The sequence below is a fragment of the Eulemur rufifrons genome, chromosome 10 (assembly GCF_041146395.1).
Source record: "Eulemur rufifrons isolate Redbay chromosome 10, OSU_ERuf_1, whole genome shotgun sequence".
In the NCBI taxonomy this organism is placed as follows: domain Eukaryota; kingdom Metazoa; phylum Chordata; class Mammalia; order Primates; family Lemuridae; genus Eulemur; species Eulemur rufifrons.
The window spans coordinates 1,783,134-1,800,061 of NC_090992.1; the positions used below are offsets into that span (position 1 = coordinate 1,783,134).

Sequence of the window (16,928 nt, forward strand, 5' to 3'; positions counted from 1 at the left end):
GGAATGCCGGCAAAGTGCTAGGAACCCTATTAACTCTCACTACTCTTCTGCTGGGACTTGGGGGCCCTGACAGGTGTGTTCCCCAAACACTCTAGAGCAGGGCACAGAGCTGGCGTTGAGTTGTCCGACTCGGCAGGCCCTGTGAGCCGGGCCAGGCTGCGGCACGACCGTGGGCAGCGCAGCTGTGCCGACACGTGTGTGGGGGGCGGAGGGAGGGAAAACGGCCGCAGGTGCGGCCTCCGCAGAGCAGCCGAGTTGAAAACAGGGCCTAGGTCAGACCCTGAGCGGCAGAACCCGCCCCGCCCCCGCCCCAAACACGTAGCGGCCGGGCCTGGGCTCCCGAAGACGAGCAGTGTCTACACCTGGCGCTTCGTCAGTGCCGTCGATGGATAAAAGAGAAATGGAGATAAAGAAAGAAAGCAGCAGGAAAGCCAGGCCAGTGGGGAGGGGGTCGCGCACACAGGAAAAATGTGACTCGCGGTGGAGGAGGAACGATAAGCGCCGAGTGATGGATGTAGATGCACCCGGCATAGTATTTTACAAACATTAAAGTGATGCATTTCAAGTTCCCTCTTAAATCACGCCCTGCTGCTGCCCTCCCACCTCTGAGTCATGAGGCTTATTGCCGGGCGGGGGGTGGGGGAGGCACCGACTCTCCATAGCCAGACCTCGGCTTTGCAGAGGGGGGAGAGAGAACGAGGATTTGCTAGAATTGCTCAGCTCTCACCGTGCCCTGTGGCGCTGGGACCCCGGCCCCCGCGTTCTGCCGAGTGTGGAGGGGGCTCCCCGGGGCCGCACGCCCTGGAAGCTCTGGGAGCCCGTCCGTGCGCAGGTGAGCAGGGCCGAGACGGGGGCTCTGGAAGGTTCTGCTCCGGCACCTGGGCAACCACACGGGTCTGGCAGAAAGCTGGAGCCCCTGGCCCCCCCGTGCGGGAGGCCTGCCTTGGGCGGCCCGGGTAGGGCCCAAAGGGAAGCGCCCAGGCCCTCGAGGGCCGTGGAGCGGCAGTAGGGCTGCGGGCGCCCTGCCTGGGGGCACGTCCTGACCCCACACCCCGCCAGCCTGCGGGCCCAGAGCACACCCAGGCCCGAGCTCAGCTTCAAGTGCCCCTGGACAAGGTGCAGCGGAGGCAGAGGCGGCAGAGGACACACGGCCTCTCTGTGCCCGGAGCCAGCGGGTGACGGGGGTGGGGGGGGAGGTGCTGGAGACGGAGGCACTCTAGTCCCAGCATCGCTTACCTGGGCTGCAGCCGTCAGCTGGGACGGAGCCTCACAAGGCATCCAGCGCTCAGCTGGGTTTTCTCCCAGCGGGGCGGGGCCTCTGCGGAAGTCAGGCTAGTCGTGGAGAGAGCCCACGTTTCCTCTGCACGTCTGGGCGCTGGTCGGGGTAGGACCGAAAGACCACTGGGCAGTCGGGGAGGGCCCCTGGGAGGGGGCAGGGCTTCCCCGGGCGGCGAGTTCCGGTTTTCAGCTGCGCTTCCCCAGCCACCTGCATCGCCTCCCGGGCGGGGGGTCACGGCTCAGCTGCCGCCCCCTACCACCCCAGGCTGGGCAGATGCTCTGGGGAGCCAGGTGGGCACCAGATCGTAGCAAGTGCCTGGGGGGTCCTGTGCTACCCCGAGGCCCAGAACTCCGCCTGACAAGGTGGGAGGAGGGAAAGGGGTGCGCAGGGGGGCGGGGGGACGAGGCCGCGGCTCCAGGGGCCCTAAATACCAGGCTGGGGGGCGGGGCCCCCATCGGAACACGGGACCCACGTGAGATGCCAGCCCCCCCCCCCCCACGTGACCCCAGAGTCGTGTTCACGCAGGTTTAGAGAAAGCTCCGGAGAAGCCCGTAACGTTCGGGGCTAAAAACAAGCAAACAACCGAACAGGCGAAAAACCCCAGCGGGAGGCGGACACCTCCTGTGTCCCTCCCGTCCCGCCGGCTGGGACGCCTGGTGGCCGCAGCCTCCTGGGGCGCGTTCTCGGTCCTTTGTGTGGAGGAAGCCGGGCGCTTTGCGCAGGACAAGATCACGCGAGATTCGACTGCGTGAACACGGACAGAGCCGTCGTGATCCTGCTCCTGTCGGCTGCACAAACAGCCACCAAACAGCAGATATTTGGACACTTAAAGTTTAATTAAATGAATGTTTTATTGGATGTAATCCGTGTCAACATCCCCCAGCTCCTTTGAAACTTCTGAGGGGAGTTGAGGCTACGGAGCCCCCTCCCCCCACCCTCGCTGCGGCCGTCACCTGTTGACAGACCCCCCGGGCGGGCCTCGCGTCCTTGCTATGAAACGAGCAGCAAGACGGGGACTGAGTGACTCCCAGGGCGACTGTCCGGGAGGGTGACACTGGGCAGCCCCGGCTGGCTCGTGCGAGCAGGGGACACCCGGCCGTCGGGCCTGGCTGACAGAGCGAGGGGCTGGGCCAGGAAGGCTTGGAGCCGTCTCGCTTTGAGGTGCTGGAACTCCGAGGGGACTGTTCTGGGTGACCTCCCTGCCCTGCGGGTGCTGCCCACTGCCCCTTCCCTTCTCCCCCGCCCGTGTCCTCTGCCTCTGTTCTTTGTCCACCTGCCCGTGACGGTAAAGGTGATAATTCGAGTGGCAGCACCGGGTTGCCCGGTCCCACAGGGACGTCCCTCCCGACACCCCCTGAACCCTTCCCGTCCCATCCATCCTGGACCCTCCGCATCCTCCCAGGTGGTCACCCTCCAGGCTACCCTGTCATCTGTCAGTCTCTTGCTGCCACTTGCAGAAGGAGGGATGTCACAGCCCTGCTCAAAAGCCATCGGTGGCTCCCCATTGCCCACGGAGTCACCACGTAGAATTCGGAGCCGTCCCCGCTCTTGCCCCTGCCCTGTCCCCGACAGGCCCCTCCCGTCCCCTCGGCGTGTGCTGCCGGCACCTCCCACCTGTCGGCTCAGACCACACATGCTTCTGGGCTCCACCGTGACCTCGTGGGACGATTCTGGGACCCTGAGGTTTTGACATCAGGAAACACTCAGACATCAGGTGAAGAAGATCGAGGGAGACTGTCCTGGTGAATTTGTCAGGACTTTTTCAGGCTTGAGTGACAGAAACTCTCAGGAAATGCTCAGCCAGCCTAGGGGAAAGGAGGGCGGTTGGTTCCCATGACGAGACACCCACAGCGGGTGGGGACCTGTGGCCCTGGCCCCTGAACAGCGGCGTTCGTCACCTGGTTGGAACATGGCCAGCGGTGGCCCCACACTCAGTGTCCCTGTACACGGGATCTCAGAGAAAGGGACCAAGTGTTTCCTGAAAGCCCTGCAGGAAAGCACGGGGACAGGGGGACTCCGACTGGCAGGCCTGGCCCCTGCGCTCTTCCCTGGAGCAACCGCCGAGGCCGAGCGCTTTGACTGTCTCACGGCAACGATGACGCATCAGGCCTGGGCCAGGCGCTGGGTGGCTGGGGTCAAACGTCCACCAGAAAGGGCAGGTCGGCAGATCCACAGCCCATGCCCACCACAGGGATGAGAAGGGGCCCCTCTGTCCCCTCCGTCCCCACCACAGGCCCATCTGGAAGGCTGGACGCTGTGCGTGACCAGGCAGACGCTGGGACCCCACTGCGGAAACAGAGTCATCGGGACCGAGGCCTGAGGCAGGCGCTGCCGACCGCGCCACCCTGCCCTGCTCTGCAGAGTGACGGGGGCAGCTCGCAGGGAAGGCGTGGGGGCAGGGGTGTGGCCCAGCTGAGGGGACCCGCAGGCCTGTTAAGCCCCATGTCACGATGGGCAGGGCCCACAGCTGTGTCCAGTGGTCGCACAGCTACCGGACCTCAGCCCTGCCACAGACACGGCTGCAGGGCAGGGGCCGGACGAGCCCCGGGTGCCGGTGGCCAGAGCTGACGTGCGGGGAGGGAACCTGTCGGCACTAAGGGCTGGTGTCCTTGGACAGAGAGGGCTGGGCTGGGGGTCGGGGCAGCCAGCGGGGAGCTTGTCGGGTGCCACTGGGCAGAGGCTGTGCCCACAGGGCGGACGCCGCTGTGAGAACTGGCATCGGAAGCTGCCTGGCGCGTGGGGAGTTCTCACGGGCTGGGCCACCGTCTCCCCGTGGGCCCGGCCTTGTCACATCCCAGGATTCCCTGTGACGAGGGGGCGCGGGGTGCACTGCAGTGACGGCCAAAGCCAGCGTGGATTTGTCAGCACGAGACAGACATCCCTGGGCCCCTAGCAAGGCCGAGCGTCCTGCAGGGATCCCAGACAGCTGCCCGGCACCTGGTGTCCAGCGTGGTGCCCGGCGCACAGTAGGTGCCTCAAGGCCCCCAGACCAGAGCACTCACCCCTGGTCCTCCAGACACAGGGGCCACAAACACTGTCCTCCACACTCGGCCACGGGGAATCAACGGGCTTCCCGAAAGCAGGCGGCCACGGAACTCCAGTGGCTGGGGACTGGGTTTTCGTCCCTACGGCAGCTTCCCTGAGTGTCGGCGCCGTTTCTCACGCCGAGTTGACCCGATGGGACACTCACAGACCCACCAGCGCCCTCCCGGACGGGGTTCCGGGGCTTCGTAGCCATAGAAACTAAATTTCCCAAATTGTCAAGCTGGTGTTCATTTTCTTACGTCAGAAACACACTAAGGGAATACATTCCTACCCGGACAGTTGTCATTTTTCGAGTGATGCTGTTGGTGACAAGACCCTGTCAAGGCTCCAATCTGCCTGCAGGTCGCCAGCTCTGACCGAGCCCCGAGGGGCAGCCCCAGGCCCAGGGCCCGTGTGGGAATCGGGGTGACTGGAGGGAAAGCCCCGGCCGGGCGCGGCCACCCCTCTGCAGCCTCGTCTCTCCTCGCTCGGTGCTCCCTGCAGTTCAACGCGCTTTCCCCGGAATGACGCCCTCAGGTGACCGGGCAGCCACCAAAGGAGATGTTGGACCTGAACGACAAACTCTCCTGCTGCTCTGGTCTTGTCCCTGTGACCAGAGCCACACTGCGAAGCCGGCAAGTTGGGGGAGAAACCGAGGCAGCGAGCATGCCCAGCGCCTCCTGAGCACACAGGGACGGGCCACATGCCAGCATCTCCTGGACCCTGTGGCTCCAACTTCTGACGTTCACGGAGTGGAGCTGCTCTGGCTGCCCTGGGGGGACCACACGCAGGGCGGGTGGGGACGTATGTGCACGTTTTGTCTCTGTTCTCTTCACTAGAAGTTGCCGCTCTGGGCTCCCTGCAAACATCTGCTGAAACTTTGCAGGTGGGAGGCTGGGGACACCTTTCCCCTCGACGTGCACATTTGCACCCAGGGTGCACCCAGCCGGCACCGCTGCTCCGCGAGACCTGCTCCAAAGCCACAGGGGAGGGACTTGCCTGTGTCCAGCATCTCCTGTTTCTCTTGCATGAGCCGATTCAGCCTTTCTGTGATTATCATATTCCCTCTCGCTCGCCTCATTCTGGGGATGGCAATAAACTTATTAGTTAATTACCTGCAGATCTGTGGGTAATTTACTTTCTCAATCGGCTTATGTTGCTTGGTGTTCCTTCAACCTTTGCTACAGTTTAATTATCAAGTCCTGCTCTCTGGCGTAAACACCTCTGTAAGCTGCATAAAGACAGACACTTTATCAGTTTTATTTCTTTTGTATCCTCAGCACCTAATACAATACCTAGCACACAGACGGGACTTAATAAGTAGTTTTAAGCAAGTGAACAATCAGGGTAGTGCTCATTCAGGAATTATTTACTGAGCATCTACTAGGAGCCAGGATGTAGTGGGGGTGCTGGCAGGCAGCACAGGCTCAGCCCCTGTTAACCGGGAGCCCCCAGTCCAGCAGGGAAGACAAGTGGGGGGAGGGAGAGCAGAGGCCTGCGCCTGTCGCAGACCCTGGGGTCGAGAGCCCCGACTCCCGCAGAGCCTGGTTGCCCTCCCTTGGCAGGGCCTCCTGTGTGCCCAGCGCTGGGCACAGCGGGGACAGACAGAGACAGCAGACCACGTCCTGCTCTCAAGCTGCCCCAGTCTGGGGTCATGTTCTCCTCGTGTGTTGGGGAGGCCTGTGCAGGTGCGGGGTTACCTGAGCGTCCTTCTGAGCTTGGGGGCTCTGCTTTCTCTCCTCTGGCCAATAAACCTGCTTGGCTTTGGGAAAAGTAAACCTCAGTGCACACGGCGGGGGAGGGCAGGCAGGGTGGAGAGTCCCCGCTGCCTCCTCAGCTCCTCGCTCGGCCGGCACTCAGCGACCCCGACAGACAGCAGCCGACTGAAGAGAGGGGACAAGGGGCAGCCCTGGTTTCCCCAGCCTGTGTGTGCAGGGGGCATGGGCTGTTTGGTTTTTCCCTAACGTTGGAAACCATCAGACATGGAGATAAGAGCCTGTCACTTCCGGACGAGCTGCCAGGCACCCGCAAAGTCAGGCTTCGCAGGAAGCCCATGGTGAGTTTATCTGACAGTGTCATTCCACAAACGTGCAGAGATTTCTGTGACCAGTGACACCAACTGCAGGATTATTTGTGGTACAGAAGAACTCAGAACAACCTGATACCCGCCGTCAGGGGTTGGTTAAACACGGTATGTTGGGAAGAATATCACATAGCCATTGGAGAGAGCCAGGCAAATCCATCTGCGCTGACGTGATGTGGTTTTAAGTGAGACAAGCAAGGGGCAAAGCGACGTGTAGACTCTGATCCCAGGTCACAAAGGTCCTTGCCCAGCGTTTGTCACGCAGAGAGTGAGCCTCGGCAGGTCCACGCCCATTGCCAGGGGAGCTTACCCAGAGGGGCGATCTTTCAACTTCTCAGACGCAAGGGTGTAAAATTAGTGCATTGCTTTGAAACAAAAAATATTATTTCAAAAAGAAAAGGAAACAAAGCCTCAAGAATGTCTCCGACTCAAGGTCTCGTGGTGACCTGGGCTTGAGAGATGTGTTCTTAGGAATTCACGCTCTCTTTGGACGCTGGCGTTTTCAATCGGCCCAGCGCTCTGGTTCAGGTCCTCACTGGGGGTGGGCCTTGGCCCGGCTGGACCTGCTCACCCCGTTTGCCTCTGAGCTGACTTTGGGGTCAGGGGAGCTCTACCGGGCGGGGGCTGCGCCCTCTCTCATCTCGCCGGGCTGCTGGCTGTGGATGGACTGCAGCTCAGAACTCTCCGGAACTGGTTTGGTGAACACGGTGCTTGCAAAGTCGACAGAGGGACGAGGCCTCAAACCTGGTGGCATCTGTCGCTGACTGACTGCCAAGTCCCGGATGGAAGCCCTGTGCCCACACACCCGCTCTTCTCCCCCTCCCCCGCCGGGTCCCCAAGGCAGGTCAGCCTCCCTGGCAGCCCCCGACTCAGGAGAGCGTGTGCGCCATCACGGCCTTCCTGCAGGGCTCCTCTTCGCCATCTCCATGATCCAGCGGGGAGATGGGGAAGGAGAACGCAGCCCCTCTCCGGGCGATTTAACGGGATGCTTTAATGACGTATTGAAAATGAACATCGACCCCAGGTGAGAGGTGCTAACCTGACACTCTAACAGCAAACCGTCCACTTTGCTCTGACGGACTCTCCTCCCTAAATCACTGTGTTGTCACTTTTACGAGGCAGATCTAGCTACCGAGGCTACAGGACTGTGAAATGTCATATAAAAAAGCCAATAAGAAAAAAGTGGAATTAAGTTGCGGGGAGTGTGCATTAGCATCTGAAAAACGTTCTGTTGCGTTCTGCTGTCATCCTCTCTGTCAGGGGCACCCAGATCCCATCTGTGCCACAGAAGGTGCCAGCCCCATCTCTGGACCAGCGGTGGCCGTACGGCCATGGTTGTGATGGTGGCGAAATTCGTCTGGACTTATTGACAGGACAGCGGCTGCTGCCTCCCTGGTGACAAAGTCCCGATTGCCACCCTCCCTGTTGGCACAGGCCTGTGGCTTTCAGAGTTTTGACAAATTACTGTTTTCAGCATTTCTGCCCTGGAGAAAAGTGAGGAATGAAACCTGCTGGGGCCAGGGTCTGACTCTTCTGTTTCAGGTGACAACGTGGCAGCTGGGATTCTGTAAAGTGGGGGTCACCCCCACCCCCGGCTCCCCTGCCTGGCGGCTTGTAAAACACCCCTACATTATCCGAGGCCCAGAACCACTCCAGCTGCTGGATCTAGGGCTGAGCAGGCGTAACCCACGCTGCCCGTCTGGAAAGGATGGTTTGGTAATTCCTCCTGGGCCTGGGGCTTCAGGACAGGGACCCTCTGGGAGACTCTACTCCATCCTTGCAGTTCAAACCCTCGGCTCTCCGAGCTGCATCTCACCCTCTACCCTGGAGTCAGCGGGAGCTGCGTCCTGGGCTCGGCTTCCAGGCCGGAGCTGGGCCAGGCAGGGGAGCAGCCCCGCGGAGGGAGGGAGGCCGCCTGCCTGCAAGTTGCCTCTGGGTCTCCTGGGTAACTGTGGAAATGCAATTCCTTTCTATGGCTCTTAACTTGCCAAACTGGGGCAGATGAGTCTTGTGCCCCTAAACACTGAGACAGTTGCAGAGCTTTCTCCGGGACTTTCCAGAAAGCTGGCTTGTTCTCCAGGAGCCGTCGGCTTAATGGAATTCCTCGGCTTTATTCTCCAGTGTGATGTTCTGCAAAATGGGGCTGGTCGGCACTTCAGTTTGGGGAATATGTTTTCATTTGAGAAGACGCCTCTGCCGGCTCCTTCACACCGGCTGAGGACGCACAGACCCGGCGCGGCCGAGGGAAGGGCCTGGGCAGCACAGACACCTGCTCGGAACTTCCTGCCAGGAGTGGCTGGGACTCTTTTTCCCCAAGCATCCAGCCCAGCAAGTGAGATTCTGCTCTGAATTGAATTTTCCCCTTAATGAGATACCACGTCCCTTCTGTTCTCTGTCACAGAGACCTTGAGAGTTTTTATTAGAGAGTGAAACAAACTTTTCACTGTTTTCATGTTTTCTAATAACAGCTGGAGTCGTAACCTGAATTTTTATGCAACTAATTATGACCGCGACTTGGGCATGAAAGATTTATACGATCAGAAAAGAAATTACCTGTGTTCTGTCTGGGCAGGCGGGGGATGAGCCGCGGGAGGAAGTTGATCAGTTTTCTAGGTCGCACAAAAGGCAGCTGCGTGGTGCTGGCCGCCTGGCCCCGCAGAGGGGGTCAGACGCCCTCCCGGGACGTCCCCGGAGCCCTGAGTGCAGCAGCTCTGTCCCTGGGCCTCTGGGACAGTCACCTTCTCCCAGTGTGACTTTCCCACCTGCTGCCTCCTGAGCCCGACGTGCCCAATCCAACAGTCCCAAGGAAATCGAGACGCTCTGCGGTGAGCGGGTTAACGGGAAACAGGAGACATCGCAACAAGGGGAACATACCCAGAATGTCAATTTCTACGATCTGAAGAGCAGCCAGAATTCCATTAATTTACAGACAAAGACTGAAAATTACCGACACGGTTATTTCCTGAAGCCACAACCAAAGGGAGGACGGTTTGCCAGGAAGCGAAAGCTCTGGTGACGCACTGGCTGAATTCCTGCGGAAGAGGCGGTCTGGCCCGCGTGCGGGGAGGCGGCGGGACGGAGACCTCGCAGCGGGACGGGAAGGCAGGCGCGAGGCTGTGATGCGCGTTTGGTCACACGGCTGCGTGCGGAGCCGCGACTGATTAATACACACAGGCTTGTTCATTTACTCAGCATTATGTTTAATCATTTAATTTCACAAGAGTTTTCAGATCTTTTAATCATCCTAATATTCTTCTTATTGCAACGTATTACTAAGCTGTTAGTTCAATCCAATTAAAAATGTCCAAGAGTAATTTATTTCACGCGCGGCGTTAAGTGGATACCCCAGATATGTCTGCACTTTAAAGGAATAATAACTCTTCCGACGTTATTAGCTGGTAAGCGAGCGCCGTGCTGGCACTAGAGGCGACACTGCAAGGGGTGTCTGGAGGCAGCGACGCAGCGGCAGATCCGCGACCGTGTCTTGGATTTTGTGCCAAGGCTCAGCAGAGAAGAGGAACACTCGGACCATCTGCTAGTCCTTGTAACGCTCAGGTGGCCCCTGAAAACCCAGTGTGACTTGCTGACCCTGGTAATGTTTGTCACAGCACAGCCTTTAAGTTCCCCCTTCGGGGCTCGTTGCCAGGGGTTTCCGCCCCCTTCAGGGGGACCCAGGGCCGTCGGGGGCCAGAGCCCAGGAAAGTGCCCGGCAGGGCCCTGCGCTGTGCTGGAGGAGAGGCTGGCCCTGCGTCCTTGTCACAGGTCTAATCTTCCCGGTTGACTCTGGAGCTGGCCCCCTCTGTGCCCTCCAGAGCGGCGCTGTCCGGTGGGAATCACAACCCAAACCAGGTGTGTATCGCATTTACATTTTCTACAGTCACATCAAAAAAGGAAAAAGAAACCGGTGAAACTGATTTAATAATATCTAAAATATTATTTCAACGTGTAATCAATACAAAAGTTAGTTAATGAGACATTTATCTTCTTTTTCCATGTAAGGCTTTAAACCTGGTGTGTGTCTCACGCTTACAGCGCAGCTCAGCCTGGACGAGCTCAGGGGCCGCACGCAGCTGGTGGAGACTCAGCTTGGAGTCCTTGGGCCTGGGGGCCCGGCCGTGCCTACCTGGGCCTGGGGTCCCGGCCGTGTCTACCTGGCCTGGGGTCCCGGCCGTGCCTTCCTGGGCCTGGGGTCCCGGCCGTGCCTACCTGGGCCTGGGGCTCCTCTTGGCAGAGGAGGGCACTGCCTGGGGTCAGGGTGACCTGGGGGGCCTGCAGAGGTCGGCAGCCCTGTTCTCAAAGGAGCCCCCATAGGGAGCAGAGCGGCACACCTGGCAGCTGGTGACCTCCGAGGCGCATCGTACCCCGAGGCTGCGGAGCCAGCAGGCCCGGGAAGGGGCGGTGGGAGGAAGAAGCAGGTACAAAGATGCTCCTGACCACACGTCCTTGTCCACAGGCCCTGGTGTGGCCACAGGGAAGCCACGGTCTGTGGGTGGTGGGAGGAGAAACCCACTCCTGGGCCAACAGGGAGGCCGACCAGGGAGGGTCCACAGCCGCCTCTCGGCCTCCCTCCCGCCAGGCACGAGTCTGGGCGTGTGGGGGGGGGGGGCTGCCGATGGATGGGGGGTCCCTTCTGCACCTCCGTTACTGAGCTCAGACAGTCAGCTCTGTCCTCAGCCTGCTGTGTCCCATAAGGAAAAATCTACTCTGCTTGGGGAATGCAGTCTTCCGTGGTGAGAACATTTGGGAGAATGTCTGCACTTTGAGGCCTAAATGTTCATTTTTCTTTGCCAAACCCCTCAACACAGCCAGGGCAGGGCCGGGGCTGATGCAGCTGTTTGCAGAGAGGAGCGTGGGAAAGTGGGTGTTAGCGGAAGGCGGCGGCCAAGGGCGGGTCTTTTTCCTAGAACTTTGAGCCTTTAATCCCCTGGGTGTGTCCCCTATCTGGGGAGCCTTGAGACAAATAGGGAGACCTTGCAGAATTTTAATGTCCTTCTCTGTTCTTGCAAAATGCTGTGATTATTAATATTTCTCAGAAAAAAAGGCTACCTGTGCTCGCTCTTTCTTTCTTTCTTTCTTTCTTTCTTTCTTTCTTTTTTGAGAGCAGCAGTGAAAAAGAGAAATTAAATTAGCAACTCTGGGCTTTTAATCCATTAAGGTGTCTTCAACTTCATAACCTGTTAAACTCCGGCCACCTACTTGAGTGGTGGAGCGGCAGGGCTCCACCGGGCCTGTTCTGTGAGGTTACAATACAGATGACTGCATGTCGCCCTAAGAGCCGGGCCTGAAGCCGGGGGTGGGGGGTGGGGTGGGGGGTCCAGAGTCAGAGGGCTCCGGTGGGGGCGGGTGCGCTTGGCCTGCCCACGTGACCCGGCGGCTAATCCTCCCGTGGCCGTCCTGGCTCCGGAGCACACGCTCGACTCTGAGCATTAGTCAAATACCATTACACACACGAGGTGGCCTCTCCCACCCCTATTAAACCATGGGAAGAGAAAAACGTCTTCAGAGGAGAACGTCACAGAGAAACCGCACGCAGTAAAAGGACAGAGTACCAGTAATGGTTGTGAACAATTATTAGGTGCCAACTGTGTACCACGCTCTATGCTACGCACAGGACCTGCTACATACCATGTAGGGCCCAATGCAGTATGAAACTTCAGGGCCCCTTGCAAAAAAAAAAAACCGATAAGAACTTCAGGATGTCGGCAGCAGAGATCCAACCAAGGGGGCCCTTCTGACGGTGCAGCCCCCCGTGGCTGCGCAGGGTGGGCGCCGGGAGGCCGTGCTGCACCCCAGGTTTAACTCCCACAACGACGGGCGTGCTGTCACTCTCTCCGTCTCTCAGATGAGCAGACGGAGGCTTGAAGAGGCGAGGACACTGCAGGAGCGGAGACTTGGAGGTGGTGTGAATGGAGACAGAAGTGGGGGGACAGCCGGGTCACCCCTGGCACACGGCAAAGTGGCAGAAACACCAGGGAGTCACGCAGGCTGCCCGGAGCCGCACCGCAAGTGCTGATTTAGTTTCAGGAAAACAGTATCTTTTTTGTACCATTAAATTAATGTTGTTAATTTGAAGTTTATTGGTTTTGCAGTTTGTTTTTATTTCATTTATAAATTTGTTTTGGCTTTATGGCTGTAAAAGAGCTCTCTGCATAAGGACCGCGTACCTGGTTTTATGTTTGCACGTATTTAACTAACACTATACTAAACATAATTTACGTCAGCAGAGAGCGATCACGGAGTTTCCCCTTTCAGTAGGGTCTGCACGTTCCTCAGGGATAGAAATGCACCTCCCGTCCCCCACGGCGGAAGCCAGACGGGTGCTCGCAGCCCCGCCCTCAGCTGGTGGTCCCAGGGCCGCCCCGGCTGGCTGGGGGCCCCCGTGATGCCGGACCCCCGGGGAGGAGGAGGAGCAGGCAGGTGGGTGTCTAGAGGTTGGGGATTGCAGGGAAAGTCTGGCCCTTGCTTCTCTCAACCTGATGATCCGAATTCTCGGAGAGTGGCCCTGGCCCAAAGGCAGGGAGGGGCCTGCAGCCTCGGTGGGGAGAGCAGTGAGGACCCCTCGCGGCTGCGTCCCCAGCTGACCCTGAATGGGCTCCCTGGGGCCAAAGACCTTCCCTCCCCACCTCCCGTCACGTTAAGTCCTAGTCTCACCACAGGAGCGTGTTTAAAACCAGGAATCAATACCTTGTTGCGCGGTGCGTGCTCCATCCAGCAATTGGATGCCAAGATATGTATGTTTCTGACAGCGACGCGCATCAGAGAGTTGCACAAGAACCTTCACAGGATCATTATTCATAATTTCCCCAAACTAGACACGACCCAGGTACATCAGCCGTGGCATATTTGGAATGTTATCATCAGTGAAAAGGAACAAATCTCTGTTACAGAAGAAGCCACAACAAACGGATCTCAGACGGAGTTTTAAGCAAGCGGCCGACACAGAGGGCTCCGCACTACGATTCCCCTGCTGTCACGTTCAGACTCAGGCACAATCCCCGGCGGTATTGGAAAGGAAGGACGATGACACGCGGGGCAGGAGGACGGTAGGTGACGGGGCAGGAGGGAGGGTGTCCGGGTGCCGGCGGGACTGTCCTTCCCTGCGGGGACAGCGTCACCCCGGCGCCCGTGTCCACTTCCTTGAACTGTGCATTTTTCTGTGCATGTCATGCGTCAATCGCAGTTTACACAGTAACTCCAACACCATCATGTAAAACACAGCAAATACGACCCAGACGGAGAAAGCAGAGCTTTGCTGCTCCCATCGCTCCGTCCGTCTGTCCCGGGACAGTGCTGGGGGGAGCAGCCTACGGAAGCCCAGGACGCTCTCGGCTGACCCGCCCCTGGGGGTGAACCCGCATCCCTGGGCAAAGCAGCCCCGTGAACGCGGCTGACTCTGGGGCCCTGGGTTCTCCTTCCCACCAATGTGGTCTCAGAGTGCAGCCCCGCTCGGGACTGTCGCTGGGGCCTCGTGCCAACGCTGCGTGAGGAGACGCAGGCTGAGCCTGGCTGGCCGTCCGCACACGTCTCCTGGGAAGGTCGGGGGCCTCTCGAATGGGCCCAGGGGGATGGGGACATGGGACAGAGCAGGGGCCACAGAGGACGGGAGAGGTCAGGAGGGCTGGAGGTGCCACCCGGCTAGCAAGAGCCCGGTCTTGCTCCTGGTGTCACACTAGCGCCCAGTACAGAGCGGAGCCTGGCACCCACGGCCCCCCAAACCATGCCCCACATGGCTCCGTGGCTCCGGGGAAGGGGAGAGGAGCGAGTCCAGGGGAGGAGGCAGAGGAGGGACACGGCAGCGAGGAAGGGCACGGTGGGCATCTGTTCTGCGTCCCCAGAGGCCTCTAAGCAGGGGACCCTGAGCCCCCAGGCGTTCGCCCAGACGGGGAAGGGCGGGGCCCAGGGAGGGGCTTCCGAGCAGAGGAAGCAGGACGTGCCTTGTGTGGCACAGGGGAGCCCTGCACTGGGGCGCGGTGGAAGTTCCTGAGACTCGGGGCCCCGAGGAGTCTTCCTGGCATGTCCTTGTACGCCTTGTACTCTGGGGTGGGGACCTGCGGCCGTAGGGGAGAAGCTGCTGGTCTGGTTCCCGCCAGCTCACTGCTGCCTTGTTCCAATTAACATTCGCGGAATAATTGCAACATGTAATTGGAAAACTCAGAACGCATTTTAATCCCATTAGCAGCAGGTCATCTTCTCCCCACGTGGCTTTCCCTGGAGAAGAGCTGGGGGCACAGTGGCGGCTCCCGTGGGTGGCAGCAGAGGTCTCTGTCGGGGGTGGCAGACAGGTCCTCGTGCCAGGGGCCGGGGCTGCGGCGCAGGGACGGGGGACACCCGCCTGTGGGTGCTGCAGAGCCCGAACCCTGGCCCGGGCTCGGCCCACTGAACAGCAGTTCGTCACTCTCGCTCTGGCCCTCTGACCCCTGGGCCACGCCCCGGAAGGGTCCGTATTGACCTTGCCACGACAAGCAGCAAACAGTCCTTTTACCAGGAAGACGATTTTCTCTAAACAAACGCCACAGTCCTGCAACGCTCGTCTGACATTTGTCTCTTTTCAGACAGCGTTGGCGCCTGCCGTGCCGAGCTCCGAGAGACAGTCTGGGAGTGGAGGGCGTGGAAGGCCTGTTGGCACCAGTCGGGGCCCTGGTCAGAGGACATGTCCCCGTCACGGGACACGTGCCATTGTCCCCTCACCAGGCCGTAAGAGAAAACTGCCGCTTGCCTCTGAGGACTGCTTGTCAGTGACAGAGATTGTCAAGAGTGTGGTGGAGGCACCGAGTGTCCCCAACCATTTGCCCCCCAAAGGCGAGTTGCAGGAACCCCTCCTGGGGCCCTTGGGGGCCCTGGGCCCGGCTTGGGGGGTGCACGTGTGTGTGGGGTGCTCGCCAAGCCCCTCACAGGCCGTGCTGCGCCTCGAGAACCTGGCGTGGTAGGGCCGGCCCCGCTGTCCAAGTGATGGACGGTGACCGGGGCCCCGACTTGGACAGATGTGCCCGTTGGCAAACCATAAAACAGAACAAGGCAAGTCACCGAGACACAGCTGGCCAGAACAGCATTGCAAGGTCAAGATCCGGGGGGACGGCTGCCCTCAATTCCTCTCTCTCATCTTCTTACTCAGACCAAGGATGCCAGACAGCTGGTGGCATTCTTGCCGGACAGACCTGGGATGGCAGGTCGCCAGGAATGAGCAAATCCTGGGTGCTGCTTGCGGTGGAACTGAGAGGGGGCCCTGGAGGTTTCTGGCCAGAGAGCGTGGAAGGGGCCGGTGGACGCTCACAGGGAGCGCCCCGAGGAACCGGACGGCGGGGAGCTGGCTCAGAACGGCACGGTGTGCGGGACAGAGCAGGGACAGCAGGCGCAAGGGAGGTGAGACCTGCACCGACGTGGGTGACCACCTGCATATCTGGAATTCCAAGCACGTCACAAGATCCTTCGGTTGTTGGAGCGTGACGTTCCTTCTCCATCCTAAGTCAGGTGTCCCTTGGGCGGAGGCAGGTGGGGCAGGTGGGAAGGATCTGAGCGGGGGGGGGGGGGGGCGGGGGCGGGGGGTGCAGCCTGGCCTTTGGAAGCTCTGCAGCCGAGACCCTCAGAGCAGCGCCCCCTCCCCTCCTCTTCCTCCCTCCCAGGGACTCGCGCTCTGGGCCTCGGCAGACTCCACCTCAGGCACCTGCCCGGCTTCGCCAGTGCTTGGCCGACCCCCCTGGGGAAGACTCAGGCAACCAAGACCGACGGCGCCACCTGCCAATCTTCTTCCCACCCCCGGCCTTGAGGCGGTTGACGCACTAACTCTCCAAAGTCTGGGGGATGTTTGGTGTCGGATGCTCAGGTGACAGGTGAATCAGACACAGTCCCCACCTCCCTTGGACGTACTAATTCTCTGCATGGAGGGGAGCCCGGGGGATGAACAGACCCCACGGGCAGGGACAGGCTGGGGGGTGTCAGGGTGCAGTGAAGGGGCTGGCTGGGGTGTGAGACCCAGTGAGCAGGAGATATTCAGACTCGGTGAGGCGGGAAATGGGGAGCCACTGAAGGCTCTGGAGCAGGAGAGCAGGTGATGGGTGACGCTGTGGCAGCCCCGACGGTGGCCGCAACACGGCACTGAGTCAGCACTGGCACCCTTGCTGCTGCCCCCGCTGTGCCCGGCCGGTTCCTGAGGGACAGGGAGATTTGCACAAGGTTGACTCGCCTCCTGCTTGTAAATGGGCAGGGCAGGGCTCTGCGTGAAAGACACGAGGGAGAAGGTGAGAAATATTTACGAACCGTGGGGAGAGACGCGAGGAGATGAAGGGAAATCGCAGTGGGGACGGAACTGCTAAAACCCTGCAACGGGAATAATATTTCAGTTTGACCGGTGTCTTGGCAGAACCAGCAGGACGGAAGTCCCAGTCTGGCAGGGACATTATTTCCCTGCAGGCTGCTGCTAGCACCCACGGCTCTCTCCGCCTTGGTCAGGAGGGACGTCCCCACTCCCTTGGCCCCGAAATATCATCCTCAGAACTTCCACGGAGCAGGATCTGAACTCTCATGTTTTCCTCTTCACAGTTCCAA

General features: G+C 59.9%; 1 protein-coding gene across 1 annotated transcript in view; it reads right to left on the reverse strand.

Moving 5' to 3' along the window:
• Nucleotides 1-16,928, reverse strand: part of FSTL4 (follistatin like 4) — a 294,835-nt gene that overhangs the window by 46,100 nt on the left and 231,807 nt on the right. The gene's annotated exons all lie outside the window — the stretch shown is intronic.